Consider the following 12109-nt stretch of genomic DNA (forward strand, 5'->3'; position numbering starts at 1 on the left):
ATAAATCTATCATGATCGTTACGTTCAGCCCTTATTATGTGATTGCATAATATCTTAACGTAGCTCTCTAGCATATGAAATGTTGCGTAATCCCATTTTCAACTCTTGTAATCATGAATGATGGCTGCTCGGTTGTCAGAGGTTTGACATTGATGAGTTTATGTGAAATAGATATAACTGATGGGCTTTGATGTTGCGTCTTGCAAGTTATTGTTGTTTCAATATAAATAGCTTATTATATGACCGTTAAACAAAAATAAATAAACTGAGAATTTAACTTTGCAAATTCGCTTTATTTTTAGTTCTGCATGTACACATTTATTTATGAAATATCAATATCATGAATAAACAGTGAAATATACTTCTGTTTATTCTATTTAAATTTAGAAAACAAATCTATTGTGAGAACTTGGAATTGTCGTCACGAATCTAGATTTCTTAGCAAATAGCCTAGACCTTCATATAACTGAAACCTTTGAGACAGAAACTTGCGAGATAAATAAATAAAAAGTATTATGTGTAGATGGTGGGAAATATCGACCAAGTTTCTGAATAGTGCAAATTGTTCTGTTTAAACGACAATAATAGATTTATTTAATTTGAAGTGTTTGTGCCAAATTTTTAACATCTGTTTAACAAAGAAAAGCTCGATAGGAAGTTCAAAAGAGCTCCAAAACGCTCAATATTTTTTCAACCTGCGATTTAACTTGAACACTTATATATGTATAGTTTACTATTTACCGATTAGTGTTTTTAACAAGGAAACATATATCTATTGATTTCATTGATTCTGTTCCATATTTCAAGCATGGTCACACCTATTTTTTCGGGAATATTTCTAACTCATTATTCTAACTCAATCTTTGACATATCCTCTTAAGGCTCGACAAATCTACTACCGGCGTTTATATTCTTATGTGGAGTTTTGTGAGAAACTTCAATAAAGTAAAACTTGTGTAACTGTTCAATTAGATTTTGTAAATAGCCAATAAGTCAGCTGATAATGTATTTCACTGTTTACTGTATAAACCAAAAGAGTCTACTAAAATCGGCGATGACGTCATTTTTTCAGCTGGCCGGCCATCTTTATAACGAAGGCCACGCTAAAATCCACCCGAATTTAATTGATATTACGTGTCTATATATAACCGAAAAAACATGATAATTTTCAAATAAATTACACCATGTTCAGGAGGACTTTTTGTATTTTTTACTAAAAGAACCGAATTTCCGCTTTTATATTAATACTAGTGCCCAGAGATCTAATCCAAAATACAATTTTTATAGTCTTTACATGACAAGTTTATTATGTTAAACAAATAAAGTTTAACAGAGTAAACCTGATGTCTTAATTTATATAATGTCTTTTTATATTTTTCTGTATTGTGAATTATTTTGATTGTTTTGTTTCTTCAAATATATGCAAGAGTTTTGTGAATAATTCTAGAAAAATGAATTTTAAAATTAAAAAAAAACACATTGCATCGATCAATACTTAGTAAACATCAAGTAACTGCACGCATCGAATTTATAGGCGTATTAGAATGCAGAATAGATGTTGCAAATCTTAAAGGAAGTACCTGGCTGTTATGACGTTCTGCTATAAAAGGTTATCAAATAATTTTTTGATCAATCAATCAACAAATATTAATAAAAAAAAGTAACAAACAAAGCAGAAACAGATTCAGAGTTGATCTGAAGATGAAAATAATTTTGTCACATGTGAATATTATTACAATTCTATTTGCTACATTGGTTTTATGTTAAAAATAATTTTCCACAATTATTACACTATTTACCTCACAAGATAGCTGAAACGAATTATATTAACATTCATATTAACAAGACCGCAAGTATTTATTCATACTAATCAATATTTATAGTAAACGGATAACCAAAATAATAGTTTCTTCAGAATTTTTTAACACAAACCCAGTCTTATTCTACTAAACCAGACATGGCATTTAGTTTACATGTGTAGTATATGTACGATAAGTGTGGATAATGGACTATGTGAATGCTATATAAAAAATAAGCAGCAATAAGTTTTGATTTAGTGTTTAGAATATGTGGATAAAAAGGTTGAAGGCCATTAATTTTTCCACCTTTTTAAATATTATTTGTATAAATAAATGCACGTAATCTGGGGTAGAAAATTTAAAATGGTAGATTTCAGTTGAAATCACTTGTTTAATACATTAATCCGTTAAAAATTGTTACATATGTTATGTTATACCAGATTAATTGATCGTTTAAAATTGTTTGATTAATAATAAATTTCCTAAAATTAAAGGAATAGAGAAATACAAAGAAATATTCAAACATATATTACTGATCTTTTATGATTGATTATCTTGAAAATTCTTTTAAGCTTTTTAGTTAGGTTCGCAATACATAAATGAGATTGCGAAACTTGAAAAATAATAAATTCATTTGTTCAGTATTTTCAATATCTTTCTGGGATAAAAGATATCAAATAAATTTACTTACCAACTGGCTGAGGGGCTAAGTTATCGACGACTACAAGATTGTAGCTGATGTTCTGCTATTTTATGCTCAATCAATCACCTACGCGCCAATGTTTGTTAAAGCTGCTAACCACAATTTCTCAGGTTTGATGCGATTAAAACGCTGAAAACAATAAACACTTGTACATCAGGGTTTTCTAATGAGATCTACGTAATCGAATGCACACAAGTAATTCTTTACTTCAACAACCATTTTATTCATTCAAATTAGTGTCTTTTATGTGAATTCTCATTGTCATACATTAAACATACTTTGTTTCGGTTAAGTAAATATTTTTTTTGCATGCCACATTCGTAGGAGTTACTGAAGAAGAGAATTATTCCCCGTTATTGAACAAGTTTGAAGCGAGGTAAGAAAAACTTTCGAAAGAACAATCATCAAATGGTAACCACATTTATTAGTATTCAGTGAAATCTACTTGATAAATCTCACCATGTCTGTCTGTGTGTGTATATCTGTCTCCGATTTTCAAATTGTATTTCTTTCCAGACGGATGGTCGCTGGATGGCGTGCAGTAGCTCAAAAGATTGCATTTTTGGTTCAGAATTTTGTTAGAGGTATTTGCTAAAGGGTTTCAAAAATATTTTAAAGTCGTTGTTCCTTTGCATAGCGTCATCGACTCCTAACACCAGTTTTGCGGTTTCTAGCTCCACCACTTCCTTCATTTTTGTTTTTACATTCCGATATTCTTGACTTTTAAATGTTATGTAACACGTTTTACAAAACACTTATATTGAAAAAATACAGAAGAATAATTTTGATGTACGTAACGAAAATGTCATATTCCAAATATATATGCTATATTATATATCGGCTTATTTGTTACATTCCAAAAACCACGTACATAGATCAAGTAATAACAGTTTGTAATTGATTCACTCCTAAACTAATTAACCGATCATTATGGATTTTAATTATGTGTATATGTTTATATATTTGCATGTATTGGATTCACTCCTAAACTAATTAACCCATCGTTATGAATTTTAATTAAGTGTATATGTTTATATGTTTGTATGTATTAGATTTACTCCTAAACTAATTAACCGATCATTATGAATTATATGTTTGTATATTTGCTTAGGTGTCATATTCCAAAACTCATACAATGGTCACTTACTTTTTAATGTAATACAAGAAATTCTACCAAAGTGATAAGATACTTGTAGAATATAGTACTTATGTGAAAAACTTATGTAAAATCATCGAGTAGTTTCATCTTTATATTGGATATAAGGTACATGCACAGTATCCTAACCAAGAAATAAGGTACTTGTGCAGGATAGTACTCATATGAAAAAACAAAGAAAATCTCATCTGTGATATACATAAAAGTTATTAAAACCGAAAATCACGTTAAATATTCGGGTAGTATGACTTGCATGAGAAATATTATGTTTCCTCAGTATAGCACCCAAATTAAAAAATAAATAAATTATCCCTGACGTACAGAAAATTTAGCACAAGAAATTTCGTAAAAGTATCAAGTTCTTTCATTTATAAATTTAGAAAAAAGAAACTTGTACACTATACTACACAAGAAATAATGTACTTGTGAAGTATCCTACCCAAGAAACAAGGTACTTGTACAGTATATTACCCCTATAAAAACAAAGGAAATCTTACCTGTGACGTACATAGACGTAATTAAACCCGAAAACCATGATATATATTCGGGTAGTATGACAGTTATATAAAAAATAAGGTGTTTCTTTAATATAGCACTCTGATGTAAAAACAAACTCTTACCTGATCGGGGACCGTGGCGCAGTCGATAGAGACGTTAAATCTCTACGGTTCCAGATGGTCATTGTCTGAAGATAGCAGTTTCAATCCTACCCAAAGCGTGTCAGATGTTTACTTGGCCAAAACGTGGTGAGACGACAACAACTACGGATGGCGGTGATTGCTGAGAATGCAGTTAGGAAATTCGAAGTTCCTATCCGTCGCGGTTACCACCTGATGAAGGCCAGAGGAATAGTTGGCCAAAACTTCGTGAAAAACAACAACCAATGAAGATGAAAAGAACAACTAATAAAGATGATAATAATAGTCCGAAATAAAAATAAAAATAAATTAATATTTATAAATGCTCATCTCAAAAATGAATTCCAATTAAGGAATAATGTATAAACTCTTACCTGTGACATCCGAAAAAGTTAGCATAACAGAAAATTATGTCAAATTATCGAGTAGTTTTATCTTTATATTAGAAATAATAAACTACTTATACACTATCCTACACAAGAAAGAAGGTACTTGTGCAGTATAGTACTCATATGAAAATCCTACATGTGACGTGCATAAAAGTTAGAAAAATCGAAAATCACGTTACATATTCGAGTAGTATGACTTTTAAATGAGAAATAAGGTGCCTCTTCATTATAGCACTTAAATAAAAACAAATTCTTACTCTGGACGCACAAAAAATTAAGCACAACAGAAAGTTACTTAAAACTTAGGAAATAAGGTACTTGTACAGAATAGTACTCATATGAAAAAAAGGAAATCTTACATGTGACGTACATAAGTTATCAAAACTGTAAATCATGTAATATATTCGAATGGTATGACAATTCTATAACAAATAAGGTGCTTCTTCGCTATAGCACTATGATTTAGAAACAAACAAACTCTTACTTGTGACATACAGAAAAGTTAATAAAACAGAAAATTATGTAAATTATTTTAAGTATATGTTATACATTATCCGCCTTAGGTAAGGATTTTTTTCCATATACGTGCTGTAAATTTCTCGTCGAAGGGAATGTACAATTACAATATGTTGCGTAATACCCGACATAGGGTAGGTAAATATTCTTTTTCCCAGATGACAAATGAAACATAGACATCGAAAATAACTCTATCCTAAGAAAAACAGGTAAGTTCAAAATCAACTTCTCTTTTTCGCAACGCTAGGTGACCTTGTTAGTATTAAATATAGGAAAACTTATTTTTGAATTAAACAGAACTATTTCAATGCTACAGAATTTCTCAGTTACTCATTTTATTTTCCTCTTTCTCTCTCTGTCTCTCTCTCTCTCTCTCTGTCTCTCTCTCTGTCTCTGTGTATATATATGTATAACTATGCTTATATATAAAACTGTGGTTATATTTATGAATGTTGCTTATGTATAGTTTTCTTATATATATATATATATATATATATATATATATATATATATATATATACGTAAGAAAGATATACATATAAACAATATATATATATATATATATATATAAGTAAGGTTTATATATATACGTGTGTGTGTGCGTATATATATATATATATATATATATATATATATATATATGAATATAAAATGGAAATGAAGATTCGTCTATTCCGTGTGTTTTATTCCAGCGATTGACGAATCTAATTTTTTTTTTTTTTTAACTATTTTCAAATGTGAAGTATTTTTTCGGTTTTCAGTAAGAGTCGGATAATATGGATAGAAATATTTATATGCTCGCCTTTTTTTACATAGGCATCACCACTTATCAAGGCCAGGAGGCCACTCGAGGATAAGGGTTCAAGTGTGTACAGCAGACAATCGGGCAATATAGTAACCGTTAGTAATGGAAATTGAATAAATTTATGAACTTACATGGAACGGCTAAAACTTGTTTACGTTAGACTTGAAGACAACCATATTGTAGTCAGCTGGAAAGAAGGAAAACGGAAGACAATCCCATAGGGTGCACTTCTAAGAAATTAGCCTCCTCCCACTTTTCGCCAAAATATTTGAAACCATAATAATCAAGCTCTAGTCCATCACCTTACAGGTGCTAAACTTTTGACTGACAAACAATATGGATTTATGCAAGCCCGTTCCACAGCAGACATCCTAACTGTAATCTCAGAACATATATACCAGTCACTGGACAAAGCGGGGGAGGGTAGAGCGGTAGCTCTGGATATATCTAAGGCTTTTGACAGGGTATGGCATGAAGGTCTTCTCAGGAAAATCAGATAATATGGTATCACTGGAAGAATGCATAACATAATTAAACCCTTCTTAAATAAGAGGAAAATCCAGGTTGTCCTCGACGGTCGTACATCTAAACAATATGATATAAATGCGGGAGTGCCTCAGGGGTATATCCTTGGAACTGTTATTCCTAATATTCATAAATGACCTCCCTGAAAAAATTACCTCTGAGATGGGTATATATGCTGACGACACCACGCTCTATAACAGACACAATAGGAAAACAAATGAACCCGTATCTAAAGAAATGGAAGAAATACTAGAGGATGACCTCCGATCTGTAGTGGAATGGGGACATAAATGGATGGTCACATTCAATGCTGCCAAGACTAAACTAGTTTCCTTCAATAATTACACGAAACCTTCTCTGCCACCAATAGCAATGGCCAGTGACTCTTTATCTGAAAGTACATCTTTTAAACTCCTCGGCCTAACGCTCACAGGAAACATGAGTTGGAACAATTAAATTGAGAGTATCACCAGGACCGCTGCGAAGAAGGTGGGTTCTCTCTACCGTGCTAGAAAGATACTATGCCTCTATAAGTATCCTATGCCTCTATAAGGCCACCATTCGCCCATGTATGGAGTATTATTGTCATATTTGGGCTGGTGCATCTTCCACTAGTCTCTCGCTCCTAGATAAGGTTCAAAAGAGAGTCGCCAATCTGATAGTCCCTGAACTGTCATCTAAGATTCAGCCTCTGTCACATCGACGAAACATTACATCCCTCTGCCTGTTCTACAACTACTTTAACAGTGAATGCTCTGACGAACTCCAAGTACTTGTGCCCCCTCGACGTAAATACCTCCGACAAACCTGACAAGCAACTAAATTCCACTCCTACACAGTAGAGATCCCTAAATGTAAGAGAGCCTTCTATTCCAGTAGTTTCTTCCCCAGAACAGCTAGACTTTGGAATTCTCTTCCGTGTCTCTGCTTCCCCAACTGTACTGACATGCAGAAGTTCAAGTGTAACGTGAACCGACAACTTGCTGCCCAACTCCCTACACAGTACCCCTGATGCCTATGTCTCTGATAGTAGCCCCCTACAACAAAGTGGCAATGTGCCTTGGTTGGAGGAGAAAATGTAATAAAAAAGAAAGAAAGAAGCTTTGTTCATAGAATCTACGTTTAGGTTTAGGCACAGATAATGAGTGAGGGAAATTATTGATAGTGTTTTCTGCTATACGGGTGATTCTTGTGAAAGTTTGGCGAGAGGAGACCATAGATTGGAGCTCAGTCGAGTACTTGTCATGAAAATAACGATAAAGCAAAGACAAACACAGCATCTCTTCTGTGAAAAAGAGGTTGCAAGGAAGAGAAAGGGCATCCTCTACGATGCTACGCAGTCTATTTTGAACTGTATCAACGCAGGACAAGTCCTTTCTAGCAGCTCCTGCCCATACGTGGCAACAGTCCTCCATCCTTGGGCGTACCTGGCTCTTATATAGATAGAGAATTGCATCAGCAGTGAGATATCTACTGGATCGATAGAAGGATCGCATCATTTTTCCAGCGACCTTGATAACAGATTTAATGCATGGGTTCCATTTAAGATCAGGTGTAGCACAGAAGCTTGTCAAAATATGAGGCCTCCCCAAGACAAGAGCCCTTAATTTCAGTTGATACTAGATGGGGATCAGAGCGTTGATGATGTAAAAACAAAAGCTTGGTTTTAGATGTATTAAAAGTAACAAGCCACCTCTTTCCCCATTGTACCACTTGCTCAAGATCAGAGGAGAGAGAATCAGAGAGAACTTGGTCGTTTACGGTCTTAGATGTGCTACCATACATAGTAGTGTCATCAGCATAAATGTCTACGAATGATGTAAGAATGTGATTTGGAAGATCATTAATGTAGAGTTGGGCCGAGGATGGACTCCTGAAAGACTCCAGCATTAATCATGTGAGCTTCTGATTTCTGCCCATCAACCACTACTCTTATGCACCTATTAGAGAGAAATGATTTAATAATTGAGAAGACATTTCCAGCTATACCGTAACTGGAGGTCTTCTGAAGTAAACCTTTATGCCATACTCTATCAAAGGCCTTTGATATGTCAAGAACAATTGCCCAAGAAGGGTAGCCTTCGTCCAGAGATTCGCTAATCCTATTAGATATAACTGTAACAACAACTGCTGTAGATCAAGCAGAACGGAAACCATATTGTGTGTTACTAAGAAGATTATTTTTGTTGGGATGGTTGATTACTTCTCCATTTAACACAGATTACATCAACTTAATCATGACGCACAGGAGACTTGTTGGTCTGTACTGGGTGGGAGATGAGCGATCACCTGAATTCTTAAATACAGGGCATACTGATGAGATTTTCGGGGTGATGGGAAGCAATTAATATTAAGACAACGTTTAAACAGTTTAGTAAATATGGACGCTAGTTCTGGTTGAAATTTTTTGAGTACTATAATTGGAATACCGTCAGGGCCAGTTGCTTTACTGGAATCAAGGTTTTTGATTAGATTGACAACATCACGTATATATATAGATATATCACATAGCGTGTTCTTGTTATTTTATTCATAAGTCAGATTGTATGTATTATACTACGTTCACATATATGCATATATACAATATATATTTATGCATATTTTTTCTCATATATTTTAATAACTAATAATAATAGAGATAATACCATTAAATTAGGATGTGAATATATAAAAATAATACTAATAACAAAGAAAGGGGTGATAAGTAAATTCAATCAAACACTATATAAAAAGTAGTTTTTAAATAACAGCACATTAATTTTTGTAGACATGGATAGATGATAAAGGTAAGAAATCCTTTTTTAAATTACATGAATTGATTATCCTAATTAATCATAAGAGATGAGAACTAGATCCAGTATCCAAAATATATTAGTTCGTGTGTTTTAATGGATGTGGTGTTTGATCAACACTGCTAAGGATTGGTTTTAAATCTCCGAAACAGTGTTTCATAATAATCCCTTAAAAACTGTAGTACTATTGTTAGTAAGTAAAACGATTCACCAATGCAGGAAATAAATAAACTTACTTACAAAATATATTTCAACAAAGAACATTTTTTTTAGTTTTAAATGTTTTAAAGAAACTTCTAGGACTATATATATATATATATATATATATATATATATATATATATATATAATATTCTGATTGCAGAAATTCCCCCCTGAACCAAAGTACCGGAGGTCTCCAACAACAAATGCCACATACAAATGTAATATGTCTAAAGTATTACCCACTATCTTCTGTAAGTTTAAAACATTGTAGACACATTTAGTCGTTATAATAAAATTGTACATTACATCCTAGAAGCAACATCATCAAAATCGCAATCACTTTTGGAGGAAGTAGTGCCTGTTTTTCCCTATCGAATACATGGTCTACCTACCGCTCTCAGTTATCACCGGAAGGTATTCTGCACTTGGGACATATATTGAGTTCCATCCTGCGTAACTGGATTATAAACTCATCGACATGACATAACCTTTTCCTTTTCCGTTACAAAAATAATAAAGTCTCCCAGAATAATTCCTTCTGATTAGATGATCTCTGACTATTCCAGTATTCTGGAATAACATTATTAGCATGCTAAACGAACGCTAATGTACCATTAAAACATAGCGTCGCAATGATACCTACTTTTGCCCGATGAGTAAATTGCTCGATCGCGTCATTTGTACAATATTTCAGTAATTTTTTACAAACATACTTACGTTTTTAAAGTAATGCATTTGTATATACTTTATTTAAACCAGCGGAATCTACTGGATTCTCTCGCTGTATATATTCTTCCCAACCTACTCTCTCTCTCTCTCTCTCTCTCTCTCTCTCTCTCTCTCTCTCTTTCTTCTTTCTCTCTCTCTTCTCTCTCTCCCTCTCTCTCTCTCTTTCTCTCTCTCTCGCTCGCTCATGTAACAATTTACAATTTTCGTGAACACTTTTTTTAGCTTTTCTTAAACAGCAAAAAGACTCCTGCTGAGCAATGGCGTATCAAGAGGGACTGGGGCGGTCCGACCCTGGTGGCACGTGCCAAGAGGCGGCATTTTGACAGGATAAAAATAGAAAATAGAAAAATAAATGAAAGCTAACAAAAAATCTGAATTTTTTAACCGAACAGGTTTAAAAATCGGAACTTTTGGAGGCATCGGAATCAGAAGAGTGTGTCCCTATTTTACGAGCGGACCATGTCAGCAGGCGGCATTTTGAGAAATATTTTCTATTTTCTATTTTACCCTCTCAAAATAAATAAAAGCTAACAAAATATATAAAATTTTATACCGAAAATTTTATAAAACATCGGAACATTTTGAGATATTGGAATCGGAAAAATTTGTATCTATTTTACGAGCTGCACATACCAGAAAGCGGCATTTTGTGAGGATAAAAAAATAGAAATAAATAAACGCTAACAAAAAATTTTTAATTTTATACCGAAAAGTTGGAAAAAAATCGGAACTTTTGGAGAGATCAGAATCGGAAAGACGTGTCCCTATTTTACGAGCGGCACATGTCAGGGACGGCATTTTGAGGGTAAAAATAGAAAAAAGAAATAAGAGTTAACAAAGCATCTATATATATATATCTTTATATATATATTTATATATGTGCATATAATAGTGATGGGACGATTACGTATTTTATTCCGATTCAATTACCGATTGTGTTTTAAATTCCCGATCCGATACGATTTTCGGTTCCGATTCCGATTCTTTTTAAATTTCTAAATATTTAATTTGGGATTTGTTTCTCCCTTTCTTTCGAATTATTCTTAAATCTTTTCATGTCTGCATATATTTTCGCAAACGAAAAAAGAATGCACTTAGTGTGTGTATGGGAGGGGCATATATTAAATAGATGGGGTGGTCTAAGTATTTTTCTCGGATGTTTTCCTTTTAATTGATTGAAAAATATGAAACAACTAAAGATGCGTTTCTCTTTTAAAACAATGCCGAGTTACATTTAGCACTAGTTGTCAAAATGCTATTTGAATATTTCATAAACAATCGAAAATAACTAACAATTGTTATGCTAAATAAAACGGTATATGAACAGTATAGTTAACAAAGTACCATCTCCATTTTAGACATGATAATAACAAAGTTACTGTATAGAAAACAATTCTTAACTTAAGAACGGATGTGAATGCATTCTTTACTATTCTATACGTTCTCTCTACCAAACAATGTTCATGTGTTTACCCTAATCATCAATATTTGCCCGGCTATTACAACTGACAATGTCATAGATATGTAGGATATTGATTTGTTTTAATGCAAAAAATAACGAAACAAAACACAAGATACAGGTAATTATAATAGAAATATATTTTACTAATATTGTGAGAATTTTAGACTAACACCTTTAGCTAAAAATAACATTTTCTTTTTGTTTTATTCGACTTTCCTTTTTGTTTTATGCGATTGCCTATTGATAATTGAAAATGTTGCCGGAAAATAACGCAAACAATTATTTTAAAATTTAAACTTTCGTACATTAATTTAACCTAAAATGATGAATAATTATCATTTCCAGACTACTTCGTAGAATGTTCACTAACCCTAAGTCTGACTAGAAAGGT

General features: G+C 32.7%; 1 protein-coding gene across 1 annotated transcript in view; it reads right to left on the reverse strand.

The window, feature by feature from the left end:
* Positions 1-2537, reverse strand: part of LOC145280270 (uncharacterized) — a 60824-nt gene extending 58287 nt beyond the window's left edge. The window contains exon 1 of the mRNA XM_080132046.1: positions 2491-2537. The gene's annotated coding sequence lies outside the window, so the exon portion shown is untranslated. The remainder of the gene's footprint in view (positions 1-2490) is intronic.
* Positions 2538-12109: the final 9572 nt, after the last annotated feature.

This window comes from Euprymna scolopes, chromosome 1, assembly GCF_053919585.1.
Source record: "Euprymna scolopes isolate OS-2025 chromosome 1, ASM5391958v1, whole genome shotgun sequence".
Taxonomy (NCBI): Eukaryota; Metazoa; Mollusca; class Cephalopoda; order Sepiida; family Sepiolidae; genus Euprymna; species Euprymna scolopes.